Source organism: Canis aureus, chromosome 2 (genome assembly GCF_053574225.1).
Source record: "Canis aureus isolate CA01 chromosome 2, VMU_Caureus_v.1.0, whole genome shotgun sequence".
NCBI lineage: Eukaryota > Metazoa > Chordata > Mammalia > Carnivora > Canidae > Canis > Canis aureus.
Genome location: NC_135612.1, coordinates 35,272,590 through 35,285,090, shown reverse-complemented (window position 1 = coordinate 35,285,090; position 12,501 = coordinate 35,272,590). Strand labels below are relative to the sequence as shown.

The 12,501-nt window shown below is 38.5% G+C and overlaps 2 long non-coding RNA genes across 2 annotated transcripts in view; one reads left to right on the top strand and one right to left on the bottom strand.

Annotated features, from left to right (window-relative positions):
* The window catches only part of LOC144295861 (uncharacterized), a 135,500-nt gene that overhangs the window by 57,208 nt on the left and 65,791 nt on the right, over positions 1 to 12,501 (bottom strand). The gene's annotated exons all lie outside the window — the stretch shown is intronic.
* LOC144295867 (uncharacterized) overlaps positions 1 to 12,501 on the top strand; it is a 77,551-nt gene that overhangs the window by 40,755 nt on the left and 24,295 nt on the right. Inside the window, exon 2 of the long non-coding RNA XR_013362976.1 lies at positions 8,700 to 8,859. This is a non-coding gene — a long non-coding RNA (uncharacterized LOC144295867). The remainder of the gene's footprint in view (positions 1 to 8,699; positions 8,860 to 12,501) is intronic.

Sequence of the window (12,501 nt, the reverse complement as noted above, 5' to 3'; positions counted from 1 at the left end):
ATACCTGGATAATCCAGAATAATATTCTCCATCCCAAAAGCCTTAATTTATTTATATCTGCAAAGCCCTTTTTGCCACATAAACTAACATTCACAAGTTCACAAGGGGTTAGGATGTAGACACCTTAGTTGCTGTTACTCAGCCTACCACAGGCATGTTAGTCAAATATTGAATCTGGTTCAGACAAACCAACTATGGGAGGAGAATTATGAGACAATTGGGAAATCTGAACACTGACTAGAAATTTGACACTAGTAAATTTTTGTTAAGTCCTTTAGGTGAGATAAGGTATTTTAGTTATGTTTTTTAGAAATCCTTTCTTTAAGGGATATGTACTGAAGCCTTATGGATGCACTGACTTGATTTGGGATTGGCTTTAAATACCTGAGCCTGACCATGTGTGGAGGAGTCATTGCAGCCAGGTGATAGAGGTGTGGGGTACATGAGCTCAAGCATGCTTGCAGATGGGGTAAAGCTATTTAGAATGAAAAGTAGATTATCCCAAAGAGAAAAGATAAGTTATGCCGTGGAAAGAGATCAAACCTACCCCTAGTGAAGGATTAGCGTTTGTCCAAGAGAAAGAGAGCCTCTCTTACCATGATAGGAAGCTGGAAAACAATGTAGACAGGCAGGTCTGACAGTTTGGTGAGAGAAAATGGAAGAATTTCACTTCTAGTAGTTTTTATTTTCTATACCAAGTAGGAGATGTGATAGCAGCAAGAAGAAGTCAGGTGGGTGGGGGTATGAGGAGAGGCAGGAGATTTGAAACACCATTGCTTTGAGTAGCATTTACAGAAAATGAATAGGGTTTGTGAGCTGTGGTGAAGTCTTGTTAGTCATTCTGAGTTTATGTGAAAACAACCGGTTCTATTATGTGGTTTTCTTCAGAACTGCTAGGTCATGTGAGTTCCGAGAAAAGAGATACATAGTCTTCTCAGGGTAGGGGTTTGTCTGCTGGTGAGACAGGAAGACCAAAAGCTAGAGAATTGAGGGTTATAGCAACCCTGTTGTTGAAATGGAAGGCTGCAGTCATTTGAGATGGTAATGACTATTAAAGGTAGGATAGTTCAGGTCTTGATAATGTTCAGGGTGCCTGTGAAGTGAAGTGGTTCCTGGATGTGGTACAGATGATGGCCATGGGAAATGAAGTTTGCAATGATCTCAGAAGGCTATGCCACCTTCACATCCCTTCCACTTAAGCAGTTGCCCATCTCAGCGATAATTATTTGCAATGCCATCCTGTATGGGAGCAGGGAGATCCTGCACATCCTTTACTTGCAGAGTTGCCTTTTTTTTTCACTGGATGAAATGGAACTGAGTGAAATGGTAGAATCTGAGTTCCTTGAAGTCAGATGCTCAGGATTATTTTCCATTTTTAAATCTCAGTGCTCTTTATAATGATAGAAGCTGATAGGTACTCAATAATTATTGCTAGTTTGAAATTATAAATCAAATAAAGGACAGAAGTATTCATAAATGCATCCTTATTAATAAAAAAGAGACAGTTGATGCCATCTAGGGCCCAATGAGATAATGCTATTCCAATGTTTATCTTTTCCAACATCACCAAGTCACTATCCAGTTCTTAGCAAACACTGCCCACGTGTCCCACAGATTTAACTCAATCCTGACACAGCCTCCTTGGACATGGCATCAGATTTCACAGGTTAGGGGTTCAGTTCCACATGACTTTCCCCCACTTCAGACACTAATTACAAATCCAGGCTGTCATCTGGACTTCTCACACACTAGCTACACAAATAGGAGGTCCTTGCCTCTCCTCAGGTTTGACTAATTTGCTAGAGTGGTGCCCAAACTCAGGGAAGCATTTACTTACCCATACCAGTTTATTATAAAGGGTATTATAAAGGATACAGATGAACAGCCTGATGAGGAGGTACAGAGGATGAGGTCAGGGTCTGAGCAAAGGCATTTCTCTTCCTATGGAACTGGGGTTTACCACCCTCCCAGCATGTGGAAACTCATAAGCCTTCACCTTTCAGGAGTTTTTATGGACCTTAATCTGTAACACCTCTGCTTTTCTTTCCAGAGGTCAGTGGGGGTAGGGAGGTGGTAGTGGTGGTGAAAGTTCCAATCTTCTTATTATTTGGTCTTTCTAGTGACAAGCCCCATTCTGAGGCGATGTAGGGTCTCCACCACCCTAGGTCACTTCATTAGCATAATCTCAGGTGGGCTCAAAAAGCTTCTCATGAATGACAAGATATTCTTGTCACTTAGGAAATTCCAAGGATTTAGGACTCTGTGCCTAGCCCTAGTGACAAAGACCAAACACTTCCAACTGTACTACAGGCATATTAGTGAAACTGGAAATACACCGTGAAAGAAAAGGAAACCTCATATTAAATGGAGTCAGGAAGCCCTGAAAAGGGAGCTTTCATGTATCATTCCTTACAGCCTGTAAAACCAACAGAAAGAAAGAAGATTAGAATTATCTTGACAAAGGAGGGCATTTTTCACAGAAGAATTTTATCTCCTGCCTTTAAGAAAAAGAAGGAAGATGTCTCTGCCTCAGCAACAATGCACTAACCACAGCTAATAGCCAATGGGAAACTACTACACCTCAAACTCATATTCTTCTCCACTTAATTTTTATTTAAAGCAACCCTCGTCAATTTCCTCCTAGAACCTAGTAAAAGCTGACCTTCCCTTTGTCTGCTTGGACTTGCCGATGGTTCATCATAGTTTGTTTGTCTTGAATTGCAATTTTCTGCTATTCCCTAATAAACTCATTCTGCAAGTAAAAGAACTGGCTGTTTTATTTTTAAGATTGACATCATGAATCAATCTACAATCATGATAGAGGTAGTGGAAATAGTAACTTGAGTTGAAAGTAATAGCATTTTAGAAAAGAGGAGTCTAATGCATTTTTGATAAAAGGAGCAGGTCATGGAATGGGCATAAGAATGGAGAGTATGATATAGCAGGAAGAAAGTGGGTGAGGGTCTCCAGATCTGCATGTGGATTCTCTGTAATGTCAACCCCCTGAGAAGTTTCCATGAATCTGCAATAGGTAAAAATTCAGGTATCTGTATGGAGGAGAAGAAATGTGTATGCAGTGAGGTTTCCACCTCATCAGGGCTTCTGAGTTAGGCTCCCTGGAGACCACAGGCTCATCACTAAAGGATTTCATCACCATGCCTGCCAGGGCCTGGAGTCCTTTCCAAGCAACAAAATTATAGGTGTGAAATATATTTAAGCTATTTTCTTCAAAACATATCACAGAAAATCACAAGAGGATGCAAAAGATGACTTGCTCCCATTGAAATGTCTAAAACAAAAGTGGTAGAAATAAATTCATGATTAAAAATATCCAAGGAATGGTAGGGCAACAGGCTATCATTACTCAGAATCTGGCCTGTAATTAAAAACTCCCAAAAGGTTTCAAATTTCCTACTTCACCAATTTCACATTGTACTCCCACTAATTCTACCTGCAGAAGGCAAAAACTTTCTAGAGAAGCTTCCTCACAGCATTGAGATCCCTGCATTATGAGTGTGGCACTTGCTCTAATCCTTTCAACATTCTGGGTTCTTACCGGGTCTAAATTCATTAGTTTTGACAGGACCACTGGGAAATTGTTTGAATGTGTTGACATGAACTACTCCTCCATGGCTGAGAATTGTCAGGTAGATTACCACTGTTTTTATTGAATTTAGAAGAGAAACACATTTCATTAACAATCTTTATAATGGCTGGAAATAATTTCAAACCGAAAATAAAATTTCAGATTTTAAATTCTAAGTATCAGGCAGTGGATTGTTGACTCTGCATAACCTGGTTTTCTGGTTTGGCTTTTAGAGACCACCTTTGTGTATATCTATTTCCTCGGACCCATTTAGGAGATTCAGGAGAAAAGATGAGAATTCAATTCTAAGGGGATGTAGATTCCTTGAGAATAAGACATAAAAGTTTGCCTTTTAAGGTTCTCTTGCACACAGTAGTTAATCAGTTATGTTAAAAAACAAAGTTCAACTGCGTAAACTTGAAGATCTAAATGGCTTTACCAATGGATTCATGAATTGGACAGTATCTCCTCTAGCAAGTAGAGAGATGCTTCTAGGAGTCGTATAAAGTGGGAGGCTTTTATAGGAAAGAGAGGGGAGGCAAAACATTGTTAGGAAAAGAAAGGAAAGGACAGTTTCAGGCCTAGTCACCTTCTTTTGGAGGAGGAAGAGAACAGCAGGATTTTTATCTCACAGGTGACCTCACTAGTGGAGATCAGGAAATTTCAGATTAATGCTTAGAAGATCACATTCCTAGGATAGGTTGAAACTTGTAATTAGGTCTTGGTTTTCTGTCATGGAGGGCAAATGACTCCATTTGGGGCTTTTGTTTTTCTTTTCTTTTTTTGCTTTGTTTTGTTAATAGTTTCTCTTGAGTGAATAAAACCATATCACTTGATTAGTGTGTTAGGACTTTAAAGGAAAATATTCAAGAGGGAAAATGTCAAAGATATCAACTGGATATCATTTTAATTGAGTAAAAGCTATATACCTACAAGCTAGGTTTCTTCTGCAAGCATTTACCCTGAAGGCTCATCCACCCACTTCTTCCATTTATATTGGCAGAACTGAAATGCTGTAAAACTTCAGTAACTTCAATGTGCAGTTTCTAAATGATGAATGGATTCCTTGTTCCCCTTTCTGACCCAGTTTAGAGAGCTGTTCAGGTCACTGGGCTGGAGACACAGGTGCTTGGGGCCTATTTCTCAAGGAGCATGTAGCTGCCACCAGCTAAGAGCTTGCATTGCTCTGTGGACTCTGCAGTGGTGTTGCAGCACTGCTGCTGGCTGGCTTTTCTTTGTGATTGAATGAACAGATGTCCTGGAGTCTGGTTACCTGCTGTGGGTGCTGAGACTATTGGTCTGCATGACACATCTCCTTATCTGCCACATCAGGCTGAAGATAACTGTCAGGAGGGTCTGGTGGCACAATTCCAAGAAAAGTGATGGGTATTACTAAGTCGAATGGCTGGTACTTTTTTTTAACTTGTGGTAAAATTTACATAACATAAAATTACTATCTTAATCATTTATGGGTGTACAGTTCAGTGGCTCAGGTACATTCACGTTGTGGTGCAACCATCACCATCATCCATCTCCAGAACTTTTCATCTTCCTAAACTTTGCACTCATTAAATATTAACTGTCCGTTCCCTCACCCTCCCAACCCCTGGCAACTACCATTCTACTTTCTATCTCTATCAATTTGGTGACTCTAGGTGCCTCATATAAGTGAAATCATACAATATTTGTCTTTTTGTTTTACTTAGAATAATGTATTCAAGGTTCATCCATGTTATACCATGTGTCAAAATTGCCTCATTTTAAAAAGACTGGATTATATTCCATTGTATGGGTATATCACATTTTTAAAATCTATTCATCCATTGATGGACATGTTGTTTCCACCTTTTGGCTATTGTGAATAATAATGCATTGAAATAAATATACAGATAGTTGTCCAAGTTCCTACTTTCACTTCTTTTGGAATTACCAGATCATATAGAAATGCTATGTTTAATTTTTTGAGGAACAACTGTACAGTTTTCCGTAGTGGCTACACCATTTTACAGTTCCATCAACAGAGCATGAGGATTCCAATTTTGTCCACTCACAACAGTAATTTTCTGATGTTTTATTATAGTCATCCTAATGGATGTGTGGTATTATCTCATATACAAGTGGCCAAAAAACAATGAAAAAATGTTAATAATGTTGAACATTTTTTCATTGTTATTTGGCCACTTGTATATCTTCTGTAGAGAAATGTCTATTCACGCCTGGTACTTCTTATGTTGAACAAATATATATTGTCATTAGAAAGGTCCTCCACTGAGGAAAAAACAACTTGAAGTTTTAGTTAGAATTGAAATCAAGTACAGAGTGACACTTATGCTCAGGACTTCAGGCAAGTTAAAAAATTCCTCTTGGCACATCACCTGTTCAATGGGGATTCTGAAGCAGGTGGTCCTTGATTTGGAAGGGTTTTACATGCTCTGGCCACTATTAGAAGCTTTGTAATGCTAATAAGTATGGTCTTCAGGATTAATGCCAGTGTACATACTAAATGGATACCCAGTAAATTTAGGAAGCAAAATAAACAGGCAAAGGAAAAAAAGAGGGAGAGAGAGAGAGAAAAACCAGGAAACAGATTGTTAGCCAGGGAACAAATTGATGGTTACCAGAGGAGTGGTAGGTGATGGGATTGGTGAAATAGGGGGTGGGGATTAAAAAGTACACTTATCATGATGAAAATAAGATAAAATAAAATAAATAAAATAAAATAAAATAAATATTTGTAATACATATATCTGATAAAGAACTTATATCCTTGTATCCAAAGTATATAAAAAATTTCTATAATTCAATAATCAGAAAAACAACATATAAAAGGAAGTGAAGAAACAAAAAAGATTCCCAGCAAAGATGTGAATGTGTTCAGAGTCAAATATTTTAAAAGGAACTGAATGAAAATATCTCTGGCCTAGCATTTGCCATGTGTTTCCTGATTTTAGAGGCATGGGAGAGTATCCAACTGGCAAAGAGAAGATTTGCGACAATGACCCTGATTTTGAATAGATGTTTAATACAGGAGATTTATCAGAAAAAGGAGACATTATTTGGAGTCCAGTTTCACAAGGTTATAAGTGCCAGCCAGTGTAGTGCAGATGGAACCCCTGTCCTTCCTCCAAATGGTCATGTTATATACATTGACTATTTGGCCATAAAGTCTTTACATGTCTTTGCAAAACATAAGTTTTTGCCTTATTTGTTTTTCATTCATTTTTGGTAATCAATTCTGATATTTTTGTGAGGACGAAATTGATTTCTGGCACAAGACCTCTAATGTATACAATTTTACCCATATAAGATAAGATCTACCTTAAAATGTCCAGACTTGCAGCTCTCTCCAGGAACAAATTGAATTGTGTGGTGAGTAGCCTGTGTCTGCCTCAGGAGTCACTATGAGAATTAAGTGAGATGAATGTAGAAATGTTGAACCAGAGAACTCACTGTGACAACTCTGATTTGGACAGCCCTTGCTGTGGGTCAGATGTGATGGCAAATACCATGCTGAGTCATGCAGTATAAAAGTCGATTCTGCTTTTTTCCTTTATGTCCACTTAAAAAACTCCTATATTGAAACACTTCACAGTATAATTTCATATTTATGCATATGCATAATTGACTGGCCTACTTAGTAGTAATTTGCTAATATATACTTCACAGTGTCAGGAGAAAGGTATTTGTGGAAGTTTTATTTTACTATTTTTTGAATTTTATATTATTTTAGTTTATTTCTTTTGTGTCAAATACCTTCAGCTACAGTATTTATGCCCTTTTCCCTCTTTGTGCAGAATTCCACATTACATACAATGAAGAATACCTCATGGGCAGGATGAGGTATTTGGGGCAGCATTTCATACCATCAGGAGGAGAGATGCTTTCAGCTGCGGGGTCTGAACTTGTCCTTGCTGGCCCTGTATGTGAATGGCCATAGGAGTTGTTGGGGTTTGTCTTCAGTAATGGAGTCACCACACTGCCACTCTCTGCACTGCTGTGTATGGGCTACCATCTGGAACAGGAATGCTTTCCATATTTTGGACACAGTGCTAGCCCTCAGAGTTGATGTTGTGACTGCTATAGTTGGTGCATTAATCCCTGTCTGACTGGCCAAGTAATGAAACCCCATGGAGGATAACCATGGATTTAATTTCTAAATCACCACTATTGTTCTCTTTTCATAAAAGAAATCAAGTTTTAGTGAAATTAATGCCTTCATGAGTGAGCAAGCCCCATGTGTTCATGTCTAAGGGACCTCTGAGATGGCACAAGTTCTGCCTCACTAGGAATGGTTTTAAATTACTCAGGGCACTGGGAACTGAAAGGGCATTTGCTATATGCCAGGCTCAGTGCCAAACACTTAATATACATGGCTTCATTTATTCCTTGCTCAGCCTCCTTGTTGATACCATGAACTGGCTCTTTTAGCATCTATCCTACAGAAGATGGAAAGCTAGATCTTACCCTTGCCACATCATACTGCAGATGTGAGTTCTGACTGATTTGTTGTTTCAAATAGAAAGTCTTAGATTAGGAAGCCAGAGATGGTGTGGGCGGTACACTTCTGGCTGACTTGCTGGCTTTGGTCATTAGTGGGTTATCAAGAGACAGGGTTGAGAATGTCCATCTGCATTGTGTTTTGCTTTTGTGGGTTAGCAGGTGCAGCATGGCTGTGTCACAGTACAGTAGTTTCCCATTTCTGCATCACAGTGAACACTGTGCTTCCGAAAGGCAATAGCTCTTTTGAGAGCCCAGTTCCCTAGTTCTGGGCATCAATTCTACCAGGAAGTCTAGAGCCAACCACTCTGGCTCTGTGAACAGGTTTAAGCATCTAATTCTCAGTATGGAATCCCTTGCTTCATTAATTGGTTAAAGTATTTTTTTTTCCTGAAACTGATCTGACCGATAAGGATGAGATTTATTATTTTGACTTATTGGATTTAAATCCAGGCCTGTCATATCTATAGATAACACATTACACTATCCTTTCAAAATAAGTGTGACCTAATAAATATTTGAGAAGCACAACGTGAAAATCCTCTCTTTCCCCATCACATAGGGTGTTGGATAAAGCCCGGCAAATATCCTTTAAGTGTGTGTGTTTTTCTTTCAGGAAACAAAAACAAAGGAAAAATGTGAGATAATTTTATAGGAGACTACAAAGAAGAAAGAAATAACAAGAAGTGTAAGCTATGATTACAGCTGCTTAGCTTTGAGGAAACTTACTCCTGCTGTTTGTAATTGAAGAGCTTGAACTTTAATGTTGATACCAGGTAAGGAGATAAGGTATGCCTTTGAGCCCCAGGTGTATATTAGAAACCGAGATTCACACACCAAGACAGAAACATAAAGACCTACACTCTCAGTGAAACCCAGTCTTAGTCTAAGCTCTGAATGGAGAAAATGCCAATCTTAGAATTTACAATATTCTGCCTGCAACTTACATGAATTTGAAGTTCATATTTATATTGCTAGAGTAGTACAATAATTCCCCAGCCATGGAATTAATATATGAAATGGTTGAAGGCACATTTTCATGGGATTTCTGGCAAAAGAAAGTGCAAGCCTTATTTGTGGGGATAATTCTCACATGATTCCTATAGATAAAGCCCTGATGATGATGAACTCATAATCTACAATCATAAAGGACAGGAGGAAATAATTTACCATGAATGAAAGTCAATAGAAGCAAGAAACTATAAGATTAAACCCTGAAAAAAAAATGTCAGGTGATAAAACTATCAAATAAACACCATAAAAATATTTTTTAAATGGTTAAAAGTATGTAAGATAGAATTGAAAAGCCATGACAAATAACAAGATACTTTAAAAAAGAAAGTTTTTTTAAAGACTTATTTATTTTATTTGAGAGAGAGAGAGATAGCATGTGTGTGCATGCACAAGAAGGGGTAGGGGCAGAGGGAGACATTCCTCAAGCAGATTCCTGGATGAGTGTGGAGCCTGACCTGGAGTTCAGTCTATTGACCCATGAGATCACAACCTGAGCTGAAGCCAAGAGTTAGACTCTTAATCAACTGAGCCACCCAGGCACCCCTAAAAAGAGAGATATTTTTAAAGGAAGTAAGAGAACTTCAGTGTGTGAAACAGCATGTTAGACATAGGTTAAGAGAGACTTGCTGAATGAATTAAACATCTAAGGAGTATACAGCACAGAGAAAAACAAGATAAAAAGTATGAACCAGAATATGAATGATACATTGGTTAGGAGTTCATTTTTTATTTTTTTTTAAGTAGACTCCATGCCCCATGTGGAACCCAATGCAAGGCTTGAACTCATGGCCCTGAGATCAAGGCCTGAGTTGAGATCAAGAGTTGGATGCTTAACTGACTGAGCCACCCAAATTCCCCAGGAGTCCATTTTTATTTATATTTACTATAACTTCCAGAAAACAAAAGCTGAAAGAATGGCTGGGGTGGGGGGGAGGGGGGGGTGGTGTTTGAGGAGGTAGTAGTTGTAATTCTCTTAGAAATCATTGAAGATATTGCTCCTCAGATTCAGGAGGCATTAATTCAGAGGAAGTCTCATTTATGAAATAAATTACACCACGATACTGATCACCAAAGACAAAGAAGAGAGCCTAAGGCAGATTTCTTTAAAAGAAAGGAAGCAATCAGACTCAGAGCAGATTTCTCAATTTTACTATAAAGCAGAGATCAGCAAACAACAATCAATGGTTCAGAGACTTGTTTTTGCAAATACGGTTTTACTGAAACACAGTTATGCCCATTCATTTACATATTTTTTGGCTGCTTTCATGCAACCAATACAGTTGAGTGGCTCTGATGGGAATCATATGGTCTATCAGAAAAAGTTTTCTGACCCCTGCTATGGAGGACAAGAGACAGTGATCTCTATTTAAAATTCTGAGACAAAACTGTTGACAACTAAAATTCTATACCCATTTAACTATTTTTTCCCAAAGGGAAGGTAAAATAAAAACGTTTCAGAAAAAAGGAAAAATTTAGAAAATTTATCTTCCTGTCTAGTGTAGCAATGGCTGTTGAAGGATTTACTTTAGTACAAGACATGAAACCTGAACTGAAATAGTGTCATGCAGCAAGGAAGGGTGAGCAAAAATTACTAACTCTGTAGGTAGATCTAAAGAAAAAATATTTGTATAAAGAATAAAAAATCATAATAAAATGGTCAATATTGAGGTTTTAAGTGAAGATGGAACTAAAACGGATGACAATCACATGTAAGATTGCAAGGGAAAGTAGCTAATGTAATTAAGAATTCAGAGGTACTTTTATTGTTTGGGAGGATGGTAGAGATAATGATTGTCTTTGGACTTTGTTAAATCAACTGTGCATGTTTCACTTTCAAGGATAGCTTCTCATGCAATAAAAATGGAATGGTATATTGGAGAGGCTAGGCAAAGTTTAGCTATGGTGACCTATACATCCAAAATCTCAATGACCTTCTAGAGTGATTTAGTTCTTCACCACACAAATCCTGAAGCATGTTGGACAGTTCCCCCAACACAGCCCCTCTCCATGCTGTGCCTCAGCAATCCTGGTGGCTCCTGCCAATGTAGTCATATGGCTTCCATGCTCTATACCAAAAGGGAAGGACAGCACATAGAAAGCTCACAGCCACCCTTCTACTCTTTACCTGGGAAGTGACATCTATCACAGACAACCTTACAGCAGGAGGACTCACCCTCATTCAATAACTAGGATATTTATTAGTGATCTCTTCCTACAAAACGGCAAGTTGGAGCTTTTTGAAATTCTTGTGGTTTGTGCAAGATTATCCAGCTAGCAGGGGAAAGAGTTGATGATGGGTCTCTGACTGAATCCAAGTTTCTTTCACATGAAAGATATAAAATCCATCTACAACCTTTGGAGGCAACTGACTGGGAATGGTGTGAATGAAATAAAAGCCCTGTTTATTTTATTTAAATTGTATGTATGTATGTATGTATGTATGTATCTATGTATTTTTACACTCTTAAAATTTACTTATTTTTATATATGTTTTTATTGGAGTTCGATTTGCCACATATAGCATAACACCCAGTGCTCATTCCATCAAGTGCTCCCCTCAGTGCTCATCACGCAGTAACCTAATCCCCTGCCCACCTCCCTTTCCACTACATCTTGGTCGTTTCCCAGAGTTAGGAGTCTCTCTTCTGCTGTCACCCTCACTGATATTTCACACTCATTTTCTCTCCTTTCCACTTTACTCCCTTTCACAATTTTTTATATTCCCCAAATGAAGGAGACCATATAATGTTTGTCCTTCTCTGATTCACTTACTTCACTCAGCATAATACTCTCCAGATCTTCCACAGTTTGGCAATTGTGGAAATTGGGGTGCAGGTGTCCTGCCATTAACTGCATCTGTATCTTTACGGTAAATCCCCAGCAGTGCAATCACTGGGTCCGAGGGCAGATCTATTTTTAACACTTTGAGGAACCTCCACACAGTTTTCCAGAGTGGCTGTACCAGTTCACATTCCCACAAACAGTGTAAGAGTGTTCCCCTTTCTCCACATCCTCTCCAACACTTGTTGTTTCCTGTCTTGTGAATTTTCCACATTCTCACTGGTATCTCATTGTGGTTTTGACTTATATTTCCCTGATGGCCAGTGATGTGGAGCATTTTCTCATGTGCTTTTTGGCCATGTCTATGTCTTTGGTGAAATTTCTGTTCATGTCTTTTGCTCATTTCATGATTGGATTGTTTATTTGCTGTTGAGTTTAGTAAGTTCTTTATAGATCTTGGATACTAGCCCTTTATCTGATATGTTATTTGCAAATATCTTCTCCCATTTTGTAGGTTGTCTTTTAGTCTTTTTGACTGTTTCTTTTGCTGTGCAGAAGCTTCTTCTCTTGAGGAAGTCCCAATAATTCATTTCTGCTTTTGTTTCCCTTGCCTTCATAGATGG